This window comes from Echinops telfairi, unplaced genomic scaffold (assembly GCF_000313985.2).
Source record: "Echinops telfairi isolate 266 unplaced genomic scaffold, ASM31398v2 ScPeMD7_55;HRSCAF=186, whole genome shotgun sequence".
In the NCBI taxonomy this organism is placed as follows: domain Eukaryota; kingdom Metazoa; phylum Chordata; class Mammalia; order Afrosoricida; family Tenrecidae; genus Echinops; species Echinops telfairi.
In genome coordinates this window covers 345,955-358,967 of record NW_022103953.1, presented here as the reverse complement: position 1 = coordinate 358,967, position 13,013 = coordinate 345,955, and the positions used below count along the sequence as shown (strand labels likewise).

Genomic DNA, 13,013 nt, shown 5'->3' with positions numbered 1-13,013 from the left:
TTCAGTAATTCCTCTTGGTTACATTACCCTTGATCACGCCCTACCAGGCCTCCTACACCCTCCTCACCACCGATTTGGATCACTTGTTGTTCCCTCCCCTAGGCTTGTTAATACCACTACCTTTCCCCCCACCTCCCTGTCTCCCCAGGTCCCCCTGGAACTGTCAGTCCCATTGTTTTCTACTCCAGATTGTTCATCTAGCCTATGATGATGACAGCCTATCATCTAGACTGGCCTGTGGAGATAATAACATGCACAAAAACAAAACAGAGCAAAGCCGAGCAATACTATAAAACAGAACAACAACAACAACAAACCAATGACAAAAAAACAAAACAAAACACAAACAAGAAAGAAAATTTTGTAGTTAGTTCAAGGACTGTTTGTTGGCCTTTAGGAGTGTTTTCCAGTCCAGTCTCTTGGGGTACCAAACTCTGACCCCAAAGTCCACCTTCGGCATTCCCTGGGGACCTCGCCATTCCATTCCCTTGCTGTTCTGTAGCACCCCCTTAATGTTTTGCCTCGGTGTGGCAGGATCAGTTCGGGCGCAATTCCCACAATGTGTCTCCAGTGTTGTCTCCTGTAAGGCTATGGGTCAGTGAGGGACATCATGTCTCATAGTGGGACCGGCCATATGGTCCTCTGTGTGGACTGGCTGCTCTGAGCGGGAACATTGTCCTCAAGGCCTGGTGGGCCAGGATGTGCTCCACTCTCTCCTCCCCCTTCATCTTCTCCAGTGTTGTCTCCTGTAAGGCTATGGGTCAGTGAGGGACATCATGTCTCATAGTGGGACCGGCCATATGGTCCTCTGTGTGGACTGACTGCTCTGAGCGGGAACATTGTCCTCAAGGCCTGGTGGGCCAGGATGTGCTCCACTTTCTCCTCCTCCCCCTTCATCTGCTCCCATGTGCTCCGATCAGACATGTCCCTCTCCTGAAGCTGCAGATTCAGTGCCATCCTCTGAAACAAATTCTTCTGGGGCAGAGGGGCAGGACACTATATCTTTTTATAGCCGGGCACCATCATCTTTTTTCACCGCATTTGCTTAAGCACCCATTTGTCTTCAGCGATAATATCGGGAAGGTGAGCACACGATGATATGCTGTTTTGTTCTTTGATGCCTGATACCTGATCCATTTGACACCTGGTGTGCTTTTTCCATGTGGGCTTTGTTGCTTCTCAGCTAGATGTCTGCTTGTTTATCTTCAAGCCTATAAGACTCCAGATGCTATATCTTTTGATACCAGGCACCATCAGCTTTCTTATTTACCCGCTTTGTCTTCAGCAATTGTGTCAGGAAGGTGAGCATCATGGAATGCTAGTTTAATAGAACAAAGCATTCTTGCATTGAGGGAGTACTTGAGTGGAGGCTCAATTTCCACCTGCTACCTTTATCCTAAACCTATAAATATATGCACATAGATCTATTTCTCTATTATCATATATAAATATATTTACATATGTACATACCTGTATTTAGACCTCTATCAATGTCCTTTGCCTCCTAGTTCTTTCTTCTAGTTCCTTTTACTTTCTTCTTGCTCAGCCTTCATTTGGTTTTCAGTAATTCCTCTTGGTTACATTGCCCTTGATCAATCCCTACCAGGCCTCTTACACCCTCCTTGCCACTGATTTTGTATCATTTGTTCCCTTGTGCCTGGGTTTGTTAACACCACTTCTTCCCCCCCCGCCCTCTCATATTCCACTGGAACCATTGATTCCATTGTTTTCTCCTCCAGATTGCTTGTCCAGCCTATCTTATCTAGCTAGACCTGCAGAGATAATAATATGCACAAAAAACAAGACAGAGCAAAACAAAACAACAACAAAAAACAATGAAACAGAAAAAGCCTGTAAATGGTTCAAGGTCTGTTATTTGACCTTTAGAAGTGTTTTCTGGTTGAGCCTGATGGGATGCCACACCCTGGCCCCAAAATCAATTTTTTTTACTCCCTCGGGACTTCCTTGGTCTGCTCCCCTTGTTGTTCTGTTGCAATCCCTTAGTGTTTTTCCTCGGTGTAGTTGGGTCTGATCGGGTGCAATTCCCACACTGTGTCTCCAGTGTTGTCCCCTATAGGGTTATGGGTCAGTGAGGGATATCGTGTCTTGTAGTGGGGCCAGCCTTATGGTCCTCACTGTGCATTGGCTGCTCTGACCGGGGATATCGTCCTCAAGGCTTGGTGGGCCAGGATGTGCTCCACTCTCTTCTCACACTTCATTTGCTCCCATATGCTCTGATCAGACATGTCCCTCTACGTGAGCTGGAGCTTCAGTTCTGTCCTTTGAAGTAAATTCTTCTGGAGTGAGAGGAGGTTTTTCATGTAGTTGGGATTGGGGCTGGGCCTTCAGATTTCTCTACTGGTTCCCTGGTTCATGCTGGTATGTTGCATTTACGACTTGGAGCACCAGGTTGAAGTCTGGTCCCTCTTTCCCTATGGAGATATAAACAATATCCTACCCTTGGGTGGGTTAGTGCCTTGTTCCCCTGCTACCCATTTCTCTCTCTCTTTTTTCTCCTTTTTAGTTGGCTACCATATGTATCCCTGGATTTAGTCTGGCTCCTGCCATACTACCTGGACCTCACCCCAGGAATGTTTGTATACAGTAGCCTTTTCCCTATGCCCCTTTTGCATGTTTTATAAGCTTACCTCAGTGGACTTATGTTATACTTGGCTTTTTGTGCTTGGCTTACTTCACTTTGCAGAATTTCCTCCAGTCCTTCCCATGTGATGACATGCTTCATGTGCTCATCACTGCTTTTTAGGGATGCATAATATTCCATTGTAAGTATGCACCACAGTTTTTTAGTGATTATTCTTTTAATGCCCTTGGGGTCTGTTGTGATTTCCCATTTCATCCCTCATCCTGGCTATTGCTGTTTGCTTGCTCCTGTCTTTCCTTGGTTAGGTTTTCCATTAGGTTGTCGATGCTGTTGATTCTTTCAAAGAACCAGCTTTTGACCACGTTGTTTTTTTTTTCTATTGTCTTTTGTCTTTCTACTCCTTTAACTTTGCCATGATTCTTTTTTTTGGGCGGGGGAGGGGGGGCATGATTCTTATTATTTCTTTTGCTTTTGGAAGGGTTGTTCTACCAACTCTTTTCTAATTGCTGGAGGTTTTGTGATAGCATATCAGTGATAATTCTTTCTTATTCATATATGCATTAATTGCTATTAAACTCCCTGGATAACTGCTTTTGCTGTATCCCAGAAATTTTGGTTCATTATATTCTCATTCTCATTAGTTTCTAGAAACTTCCTAACTCCTCTCTAACCCAGACCAGTACCCATCATGTCACAGATGATTGTTATTCATCCTCCAATTGTTTGCCTTGTTTTTCTGGTTGTCCTTTTGTTGCTCTCCAGATTTATGGCATGGTCATTCAAATGTGTGTGTGTGTGTGTGTGTGTGTGTGTGTGTGTGTGTGTATGGCAAAACATTGAGTTAGTGGATGCAATTTGGGTCCCTACCCAAGCCCTCCCCCAAAGCAAGAACACCTGTTCTAACAGCCTGAATTCTGTCATGTTCACCCACCTGGCATGATCGCTGAAGACACAATGGCGCACAAAGAAATGTGCTGAAGAAAGTAGATGGTGCCCGGCTATCAAAAGATACAGCGTCTGGGGTCTTAAAGGCTTGACGTTAAACAAGCAGCCATCTAGCAGGGAAGTAACACGCCCACATTGAAGAAGCACACCAGCCTGTGTGATCATGAAGTTTCAATGAAATCAGGTAACAGGTATCAGAAGAGTCAAAACAAAGAAACAAACAAACAAAAAATCTTATTGTTGAGAATGAAAGGAGATTGGAGTGGAGACCCCAAAGCCATCTGTAGACAATAGGACATACCCTCAAAGAAGTATAACATGGAACGATGAATCAATTAGGGCTCACTATAGCACCAATGAAACACACAATATTTCTCTGGTTCCATGAGGCTTCTTCACTCCTCACTATCATGATCCCAGCCCTGCCTTTGACTTTGGGTTAGACCAGAGTATGTATGCTGGTACAGATAAGAGCTCATGATACATGGAATCCAGGTCAGTTAAATCCCTCAGGAATAGAAATTGGAGTAGAGATACCAGGAGGGTAGAGGGAAGGTGAGGAGAGAAGGGGAGGAATGGGAACCAATCACAATGATCAAAACTTAACACCCGCCCCCAGGGAGATGAACAATAGAAATATGTGTGAAGGGAGACAGCAGTCAGTGTAAGATATGAAAATAATAATTTATAATTTATCAAAGGGTCATGAGGGGCAGGAGGGGGGAAGGGAGTGAAAAAGAGGAGCTGATACCAAGGGCTCAAATAAAAAGTAAATATTTAGAAAATAATGATGACAACATGTAAAAACCTGCTTGATACAATTGATGTATGGATTGTTATAAGAGCTATAAGAGCCCCCAATAAAATGATCTTAGAAAAAAAAGAATTCATAATTTCAATAAAAGTGTTCAATTATCCAACATATGCAGATTCTGAATTCGACAGTTACATAATCTCCTGTCAACTTGCAAAGGAGTAGCGTCTAGCCTGTTAACCAGGTCACAGTTTGATAACCTCATTTGGAGGTGTGATGGAGCTAAATAGCTCACTGGAGGCCAGACACACTCTCTCTGTTTCATCTTCCTGCTGACAAGACACATCGAGCTATGCTGATGAAACCAGAGCTCTGGAGCTGGAGGAGCCTTGTGGAGACCCCTACCAGCACTGAGATGCTTTCAATACCACTTGATCCACAAGACTTCCAACCCACTGGCCTGTGATCTTCCTGTATTTGGTATCATTGCATGTGTTGTACAAGTCTGAAGAGAACATTATGGATTGGTATTGGAATTGTGGACTAATATCAGACTTACGGTCTTGATCTGGACTGGGCTGGGCTTTTTTCTCAATATACAATTGCTCTTTTATCTAAAGCAGTTTCTCACACACATATGAGAGTGTCTGGATTTGTTGCTCTAGTCAACCCAGACTAACACATTAAGTTTATTTGTCATTTAAAGTAATTTGATGTCCATAGGCCCACAAAATACCTTTGAAAGTGGCACCATAATATTTTTGGGGGTCTTAAAATCTACAAATGGCTTTAAACAGTCAAAAGCCAGGTACAATTTGATTTTATTTACCCCCATGATTTTCAAAGCCTGGCTTCGTAAATTTTTTAAAATCTCCTCCTTTCCTTGCCTTTAAGTGGAAAATGCTAATGCATTTAAGAAAAATATTAAGTAAAATGACAGTGATTATCTTATTTACAACATTGTGAAAATGGTACTGCAAGAAAGGGTTGCGTAAATATGGGCTTACATGTATGCGGCTTAAAATATTATTTGACAGATGATTAAAGAATATTGTCACTTGTGATATTTTATACTATATGTAAGTTAATAATCCACCTTCTTTTTATCACCTTTCAGCATTTCCAGGCTTGTTCTTCAAAAACTATATCTGAGATGCAAAAACAACCAAAATGTACTCTGTGGTACAGAAATGCAATCCCTACAGAACAGAAGGTAAGTGGATTTCTGAATTGTAGAAGTTTTTGCACAGTATTCTACTATGCAATATGAATCTAAAAGCATTGGATAGTTTCCCCAGTGTTAACAGAAATGGAATGTTTTTTCAGAAGTTATTTAAAATACTAGTGTTCTTCAAGAAATAATTTAGGAAACTATTCATGTTGTATCTCCACTACTTTGTACCTTTGTTTACTTACCTCAATGTAAATACATTTTTTCCTAATAATTTCAACCTCTTCCTTTGTCATTAAGAATTTACTTTTTGCTCATGAACTCATTTCCATCTCCTTCCTGCTTTAATATTTCACGTTTTAATTCTTAAGGTATCTGCAGTTTATGTGTTTTAATATCATGATAGTAAAAAATAACTACACAAATGAAACTAATTGTGAAGTGTTGTCTATAGCAAAAAGAAAGTGCTCACCATGGAAAGAACTGACTCTGACACCTCACAACAACATTGAAAGTCACATATAATATCCTTTTCAGGACGAGTAGAATCAGTGCTTCCTATTCTACCAAAATATTCCACACTTATTTGATAGTATGAGTTATGATTTTTAATAATTATGATTGCGATTTGAGATCCCTATTAAATGTAAGATGACTCCTGGTGGTTTAGTGGTTAAGCTATTCTCTGTTTACTGAATGATTGGTGTTTTGAATCCACCAGCTCCTCCACGGGAGAAAGATGTGCTAGTGTGCTTTATAGGAATTATAGCCTTAGGGTGCTCCAGTGGCGCAATCGGTTAGCGCGCAGGACTTATAAGAATTATAGCCTTAGAAACTGTATGAAGTTATTCGATATTGTAATATGGGTTTCTTGCTATAATTCAGAATCCATTAGCCAAGAGTATGTTTAATGGAGCATATGTATGATATCTCCAAGTTGATGTGTTAATCATGGGTTACCTTATTGAAATGTGAAATCATCGGTAGAGGGTATTATTTTAATTTTAATATGAGACTTAAGGGACAGTACAGACTGGGGATAAACTGTAGCCATGAAAGATACAAGCCCCTTACAGGATGGTGGATACTAAGATCTGGCTATACACATTGGAATGACTCGGAGACCCAAACAGACAGAATAGTCCCATTCTTGAAGACTGTCATTCACTGTCACAGAGAGGAAGAGGACCAGGAAGGTATCCAATCAAAAAATGTATTTTATCCCAGAAATAGCATGTACCACCCACAACTCACATGCGTGGGCCTGCCCAAACCAAAGTGGTCAAGAAGTGGATTCTTCTCAGGTGCCTCGCCCAAGATATAAATGGAAATACTTGGCAAACAACTCTTGTGTCTACCAAATGAAGGAAATGGGACGCAGAGAGATTAAGTGTTTGCCTAATATCATATGAACAGTAAGTGAAAGAGCTAGGATTTGAATGGAGTAATATCTTATTTCAAAGTCATGTCCTTTCTACATTGAATGTTACTCTCATAAATTAAGTTCATGTATATTAACAACAGAAATATGTTTCCTTCAGTGGTGCAGTTTCCTGTTCCTGAAACATCTTTTCTCTGAACATATAGGTTAATGGGTGTAATGGTATTGGTTAAAATCCCCAACAATGACAAGTTTCAGATGTTTTATAAGCAAACCAGTGTTTTGGAGCTTATCAATTTCATTTAAAAATAGCAATTGTTAATTAAAGATAGATGCTAGATGAAGACTGTAGAGTTATTTTATACACAATAAAACATTGTGTTTTCCTACTATGGTACAGGAAAAATGATAAAAATGAGAGTAGAACTTCATGAAATTGAAAGCAGATATGAAAGAACAGAGCAAAAAATGTTGGCTCTAATAATTTAGGATAGATGAGATCTATTACATGAGAAATATCTGGCAGATGGATCAAGAAAATAAAATGGAAATCTCAAGTAAATTACAGTTGTTAATAAAAATGTGATATGATTGTCCAGATAACCAACAAACATATGAAGAAATGCTTCTGAGCACTAGCCAACTGAAAGATGCAAATCAAAACACCAGTGAGATACTATCTTGCATTGGCATTGAAAGCAATGTTCACAGAAACAGAAAATAACACATGTTGGAGAAGGTATGGAGAGATACACTGCTGTTTGGACTGTAAAAATGTGCAATGACTGTGGAAAGTGATATGGTACTTTCTCACAAACAACTGAAAACTGAAATACCATATGGCCCATTTAGCTCTTTGCTAGATATATCCCCTAAATAAAGTAGAGTCAAAGAGCAGACAGCTGTATGCACAACCATTTTGACTGCAGCCATGTTCACAATAGTGAGGAAATGGAAACAAACTAAATGCCCTTCATTGGAAGACTTGAATAATAATGGAATACTACGCACCTCTAAAGAGTAATAATGAAACGGTGATACACCTCATGGCATGGATGGCCTTGGAAAACATTGTTGAATGGTTAGTTAATTGCAACAGGACAAATATTGTCTGGGATCAAATTTTAAGGGAAAAACAAAGAGAAAGGTTTATATACCTAAAGAAACCTCCTTTGATGATTACTCAGGTGGGGTTTGTGGGGGTGGGGAGATAATTTAAAGCAATAGGTTAGCATGCAGACAGCTATTAAATTGTGTAAAGAGAACGATAGTATCTACAAGAGGGTATGAAGAAATCAAAAGGACTATGTGGTAGTTACATAATCTGGTGTCAATTTGAGAGGAATACAAGTGAAGGGGTATAGTCTGGCCTGGCGATCAAGATGTAACTAATGAGGCCTCTGTGTGGGTGTGGCCTTCTCCTGAGAATTCTGGGAACTGCTGTATTTTCCTCCTTGGAGGCGAGAGACACTTCTCTCTCTCTGCTCAGTCCCTGAGAGATGCTCTACTGACAAGACACATCGCACTACCCCTTGGGATCTGGAGAAGCCACATGGACCTACCCTGATGCAACAAGATCTCTGGATTCAGAGAAGCCACATAGAAACCCCTGCCAGCACTGAGATGCTTACAATGCCACTGGACCCACAAGACTTCCAAACAACTGGCCATGATCCTCCTGCATTCAGCATCATTGCATGTATTTTGTGAGTCTCAAGAGGACTTTATAGATTGGTATCAGACATATGGGCTAATATTGGACTTATGGACTTGATATGGAAAGGGCTGGGACATTTTCCCAATATTCGATTGCTCTTGTAAATAAACCTCTTTCTTATATATATATGAATGTCTATGACTTTGTTTCTCTAGTCTACCCAGACTAACGAAGACTATCACTTAAATATGATGGCGGAATTAATGTATTCCCAGAAAAGGAGAATTAAAGCAATTCACTTAAAACAAGGTCAACACTACAAAGAAATACTCACTTAAATACTACAATAAAACAATATACAACAACAACAATATACAAACCTGAAACCGACATAAAAAACAATTCCTCACAAATACCAACTGTATTAAAAAATGGATGCTTTTGAAGAAATAGACAGATACCTAGATATACATCATCCATTCAAATTAATGCAGACAAATGCTGCAAACCTCAGCAAATCCCTAACAAAAAAAGGAATAGAGCAAGTCATTAAGAAATTTCCCATCAAGAAAAGTCCAGGAACAGACGATTTCAAAGGAGAATTCTACCAAATGTTTGGAAAAGATCTGGCACCAATACTACACAGGCTATTCCAGAACATTGAAAAAGACAACAAACACCCAAACTCATTCAATGAATCCAGCATAACACTAAACCCCCAAACCAAGCAAAGACAACAAAGAGAGAAAATTATAAATCAAGATCCTTTATAAACATAGACACTAATACCTTCAACAAGATTTGAGCCCATAGAATAAACATCATAACAAAAAGTAATTCACCATGGCCAAATGGGATTCATACCAGGGATGTAGAGATTGTTCAGCATTCAAAAAGCAATCAATGTAACTCATCACATAAATAAGGCAAAAAATAAAAGCCACATGATCATGGAAATAGATGCAGAAAAGACATTTGACAATATCTAACACCCATTTTTGATTAAAGTACTCAACAAAATAGGAATACAAGCAAAAATCCTCAACATAATAAAAGCCATATTAAAAAAAAACAACAACAGACATTGCAGAAGAAAAGCCACATGGATGCAACCAGACCTCGGAAGCCGGAGAAGCCACAGAGAGACACCTGCCAGCGCTGAGATGTTTCCAATGCCACTGGATCCAAGGACTTTCTACCCACTGGCCTGTGATCTGCATTTGGCGTCATTGTATGTGTTTCGTGAGTGTGAAGAGGAATTTATAGATTGATATCGGAAGTATGGGCTAGTATCGGACTTGTGGACTTGATCTGGACTGGGCTGGGATGTTCTCTCCATGTTTGGTTGCTCTTGTATATGAACCTTTCCCTTGTATACATATGTGTGTCCATGGATGTGTTTCTCTAGTCTACCAAGACTAACACATTATGGTACCTTGGTGTGGGGGAGGGGTACTGGAGAAACAAATAAAAATGCAAAGTATATGTTTGTTTGACTTCTGACTCATAGTAGTGTTTCTTCTTTGGCTCGCCAGAAGTCAAATATATCCTTGCAGTTTACTCAGTTATTTTATATAAAGAATATGGGAAGTTAAAGCTTTGACTATTTTGTTTGGTTGTTGTTTTTAGTTATTCCTGTGTGAAATGGCAAAAATGAATGTGATTAATGTATACTTTGAGCTCAGAGGTAGAAATTGCCGTTTGAATGTCTCAGAAACCGTGCTGCTTAAGGAAAATGGCTGATAGAAGGTCAAATTGACTGACTGAAAACATGGATCTGTTTTGATGCCTTCAGAGACCTAGTCCCATATTTTCATAAAAATAGAATAGTTAAGATAAGGATTTAGATAGGTTTCCATTGGTACTGGATCCAAAAACTCTCTACACAATGGCCTGTGATATTCTGCATTTGGCGTCATTGCATGTGTTTCGTGAGTCTGAAGAGGACTTTATAGATTGATATTGGAAATATGGGCTAATATCAGACTTATGGACTTGGGCTGGACTGGGCTGGGCTGGTCTCTCAATGTTCAACTGCTCTTGCATATAAACCTTTCCCTTATATATATACACCATGCTTCCCCGAAATTAAGACATCCCCCGGAAATAAGACCTACTTACAGTTTTGCCTCTCACTGAAATAAAAGGCATCCCACTGAAAATAAGACCTCCCCCAAAATAAGACACCCGATAATAAGGCCCCCTGAAGCTACCGTGACTCTGAACTATACCCGCGGTCACCGCCACGCAGCTCACTGTTGGCCGCAGCACAGCCTGAACGGACAGAAAGTGCGAGGTCTTTTAATCAGAGAGCCCACGCCGCCGCCCCGGATAAGCTGCTGCCTGCTGCTCACTCTGCCCTGACGAAGTCTGGCTGACTCACAGTTAGACAGTGAGTTGCGCGGGGCTGGAGTCGGGCACATTGTGTGGACACACGGGTAACTGAGGTAGCGGGGAGATGTCTGAGAAAAGAGTTGGGGAGGATGGCTGGTGAAGGTGTCCATTGGCACAGGGGTGTGGGGAAGGGGGTCACTTAAAATGGCTGAGGTATCAATTAAAATGACACAGGAGGATCAGAAGGGGTTACAAAATGGTAACCCCCCACTCCCTGATTCTCCTGTGTCATTTTGATTCCCCCCTTTGATCCTCCTGTGTCACTTTAACTGATTCCCCTCCCCTCACCCTGATACCCCAGTGTCATTTTTTAATTTTTACCCCTAGACATGAGCAAAAAAAAAAGGCTACTCCATGGAGTACAAGAAAGGAATCGTGGAAGACTCTTGGGACCAAAATCTTACGGCTTTCTGCAAAGAGAAGATGTTGAGTATCCAATTGGTCTGAAAATGGCGAGCAAAGTATGGTAACCTCATTGAACAAGTGGACAAGGGAATTACTAAAAAGCACAAGTGTGGATCAGGTTGGCAACCATTATTTTCTGAGCTGGAAGGCCTGATCTGTGAATGGGTTGTTAACAGGAGAGCAGAGGCTTTGGTTGAGAATAGGGCTCAGATTCAAGAATTTGCCTTTTCAATGACACCACAGTTGGACATAGCCCCCAAAGACTTCAAAGCATCACAACACTGGCTGGATAATTTCCTACAGCGAATGAACTGCCTTTAGGAAGATCCACATTGTTTAGGCTGGAAGATGCTCAAGTTATTAAGCGAGCACTTTTATTCAAGTCCTTTATTGATGATGTTGACTTCTCTAAATACAATCTTTCCAACATGATTGCTATGGATGAAATTGCAGTGTTTATGGGCCAATTGAACAGTGGGGTGCCTCCTAGGTGTACATTCCTTCCATTGCTTAAGAAAGTGCACCCATTTCCTGTATTTTGGCAATTCGTCTGGATGGCACTAAAATCCCACCTTTAATTATTTCTAAGGGCAAGAAGGAAAAGATTGAACGTGTTTTGGGGATTTTTATTCTTGAAGCTGAAAAAGCCTGGGCCACACAAGCAGTTATAAGGAAGTGGGTCAATTTAATGCTGCCGCTTGTTATGCGAGGGAGCCCAAGAGGTGTGCCAGCCTGGGATGCAGCCAGCACTCACTGCACTAAAGACATGAAGACATTTCTTCACGAAAGAAAAATAGAACAAATCATGATTCCCGCAGGAATGACGGCCTGGAATGATCTCCAGACTCTTGATATTGCAATAAACAAGCCATTCAAGGACAATTTGTGCCTGGAAATTAATGACTACATTAAAAATAGAATGGAGAGAAATCAGCATGGAAACTTTGTGAAACCTAAACTGCAAGAGGTTGTGACTTGGGTGAAGAATTCATGGGAGAAAATTACTGACAGTTGCATTGCAAATGCACTATGAGCAGGCTACCTTGACAAGAAGTACTCATTTAAGGACTGTGCTATTGCTAAACATGAGATATTTCGTCCACTGATTCTGAAAGAAATGGAGCCACAAGAAATTCACCAGGAAATTCAGGGTTTGAGTTGTTATGATGATGTTCCAGAAGATGATGACATGACTGTCATTGAATAAATGAGTAAATGGACCATACATTGTTGTACATGGAAATAATGGTAGTAACAAGAAATTCTTGATACTGTTGGATTCAGTTTGTCTGGTTATGCTGGTTTGTGATGACAACTACTACCATACCATATACAGGTAATAAATTTCCTTTTTTGTTGTTGAACTATAAATGTGTACCGTATTCTTCTTTATGGAAAAATAAAACATTCCCTAAAAATAAGACCTAATGCATCTTTGGGAGCAAAAATTAATATAAGACGCTGTCTTATTTTCTGGGAAGCAGGGTATGTGTGTCCATGGATTTTTTTATCTAGTCTAACCAGACTAACACATTAACCATATATTTTTTCAATTTGATTTCACATCAATCTCATTTGAAATATGATACATGTGCACATATTGGTTAAAATAAATAGGGAACAACAAGTGATCCAAATTGGTGGTGAGGTGGGTGTGGGAGGCCTGGTAGGGCATGATCAAGGGGAATGTAACAAAGAGGAAGT

General features: G+C 40.4%; 1 long non-coding RNA gene across 1 annotated transcript in view; it reads left to right on the top strand.

Annotated features, from left to right (window-relative positions):
* LOC123521752 overlaps positions 1-13,013 on the top strand; it is a 55,320-nt gene that overhangs the window by 36,077 nt on the left and 6,230 nt on the right. Inside the window, exon 2 of the long non-coding RNA XR_006680104.1 lies at positions 5,419-5,514. This is a non-coding gene — a long non-coding RNA (uncharacterized LOC123521752). The remainder of the gene's footprint in view (positions 1-5,418; positions 5,515-13,013) is intronic.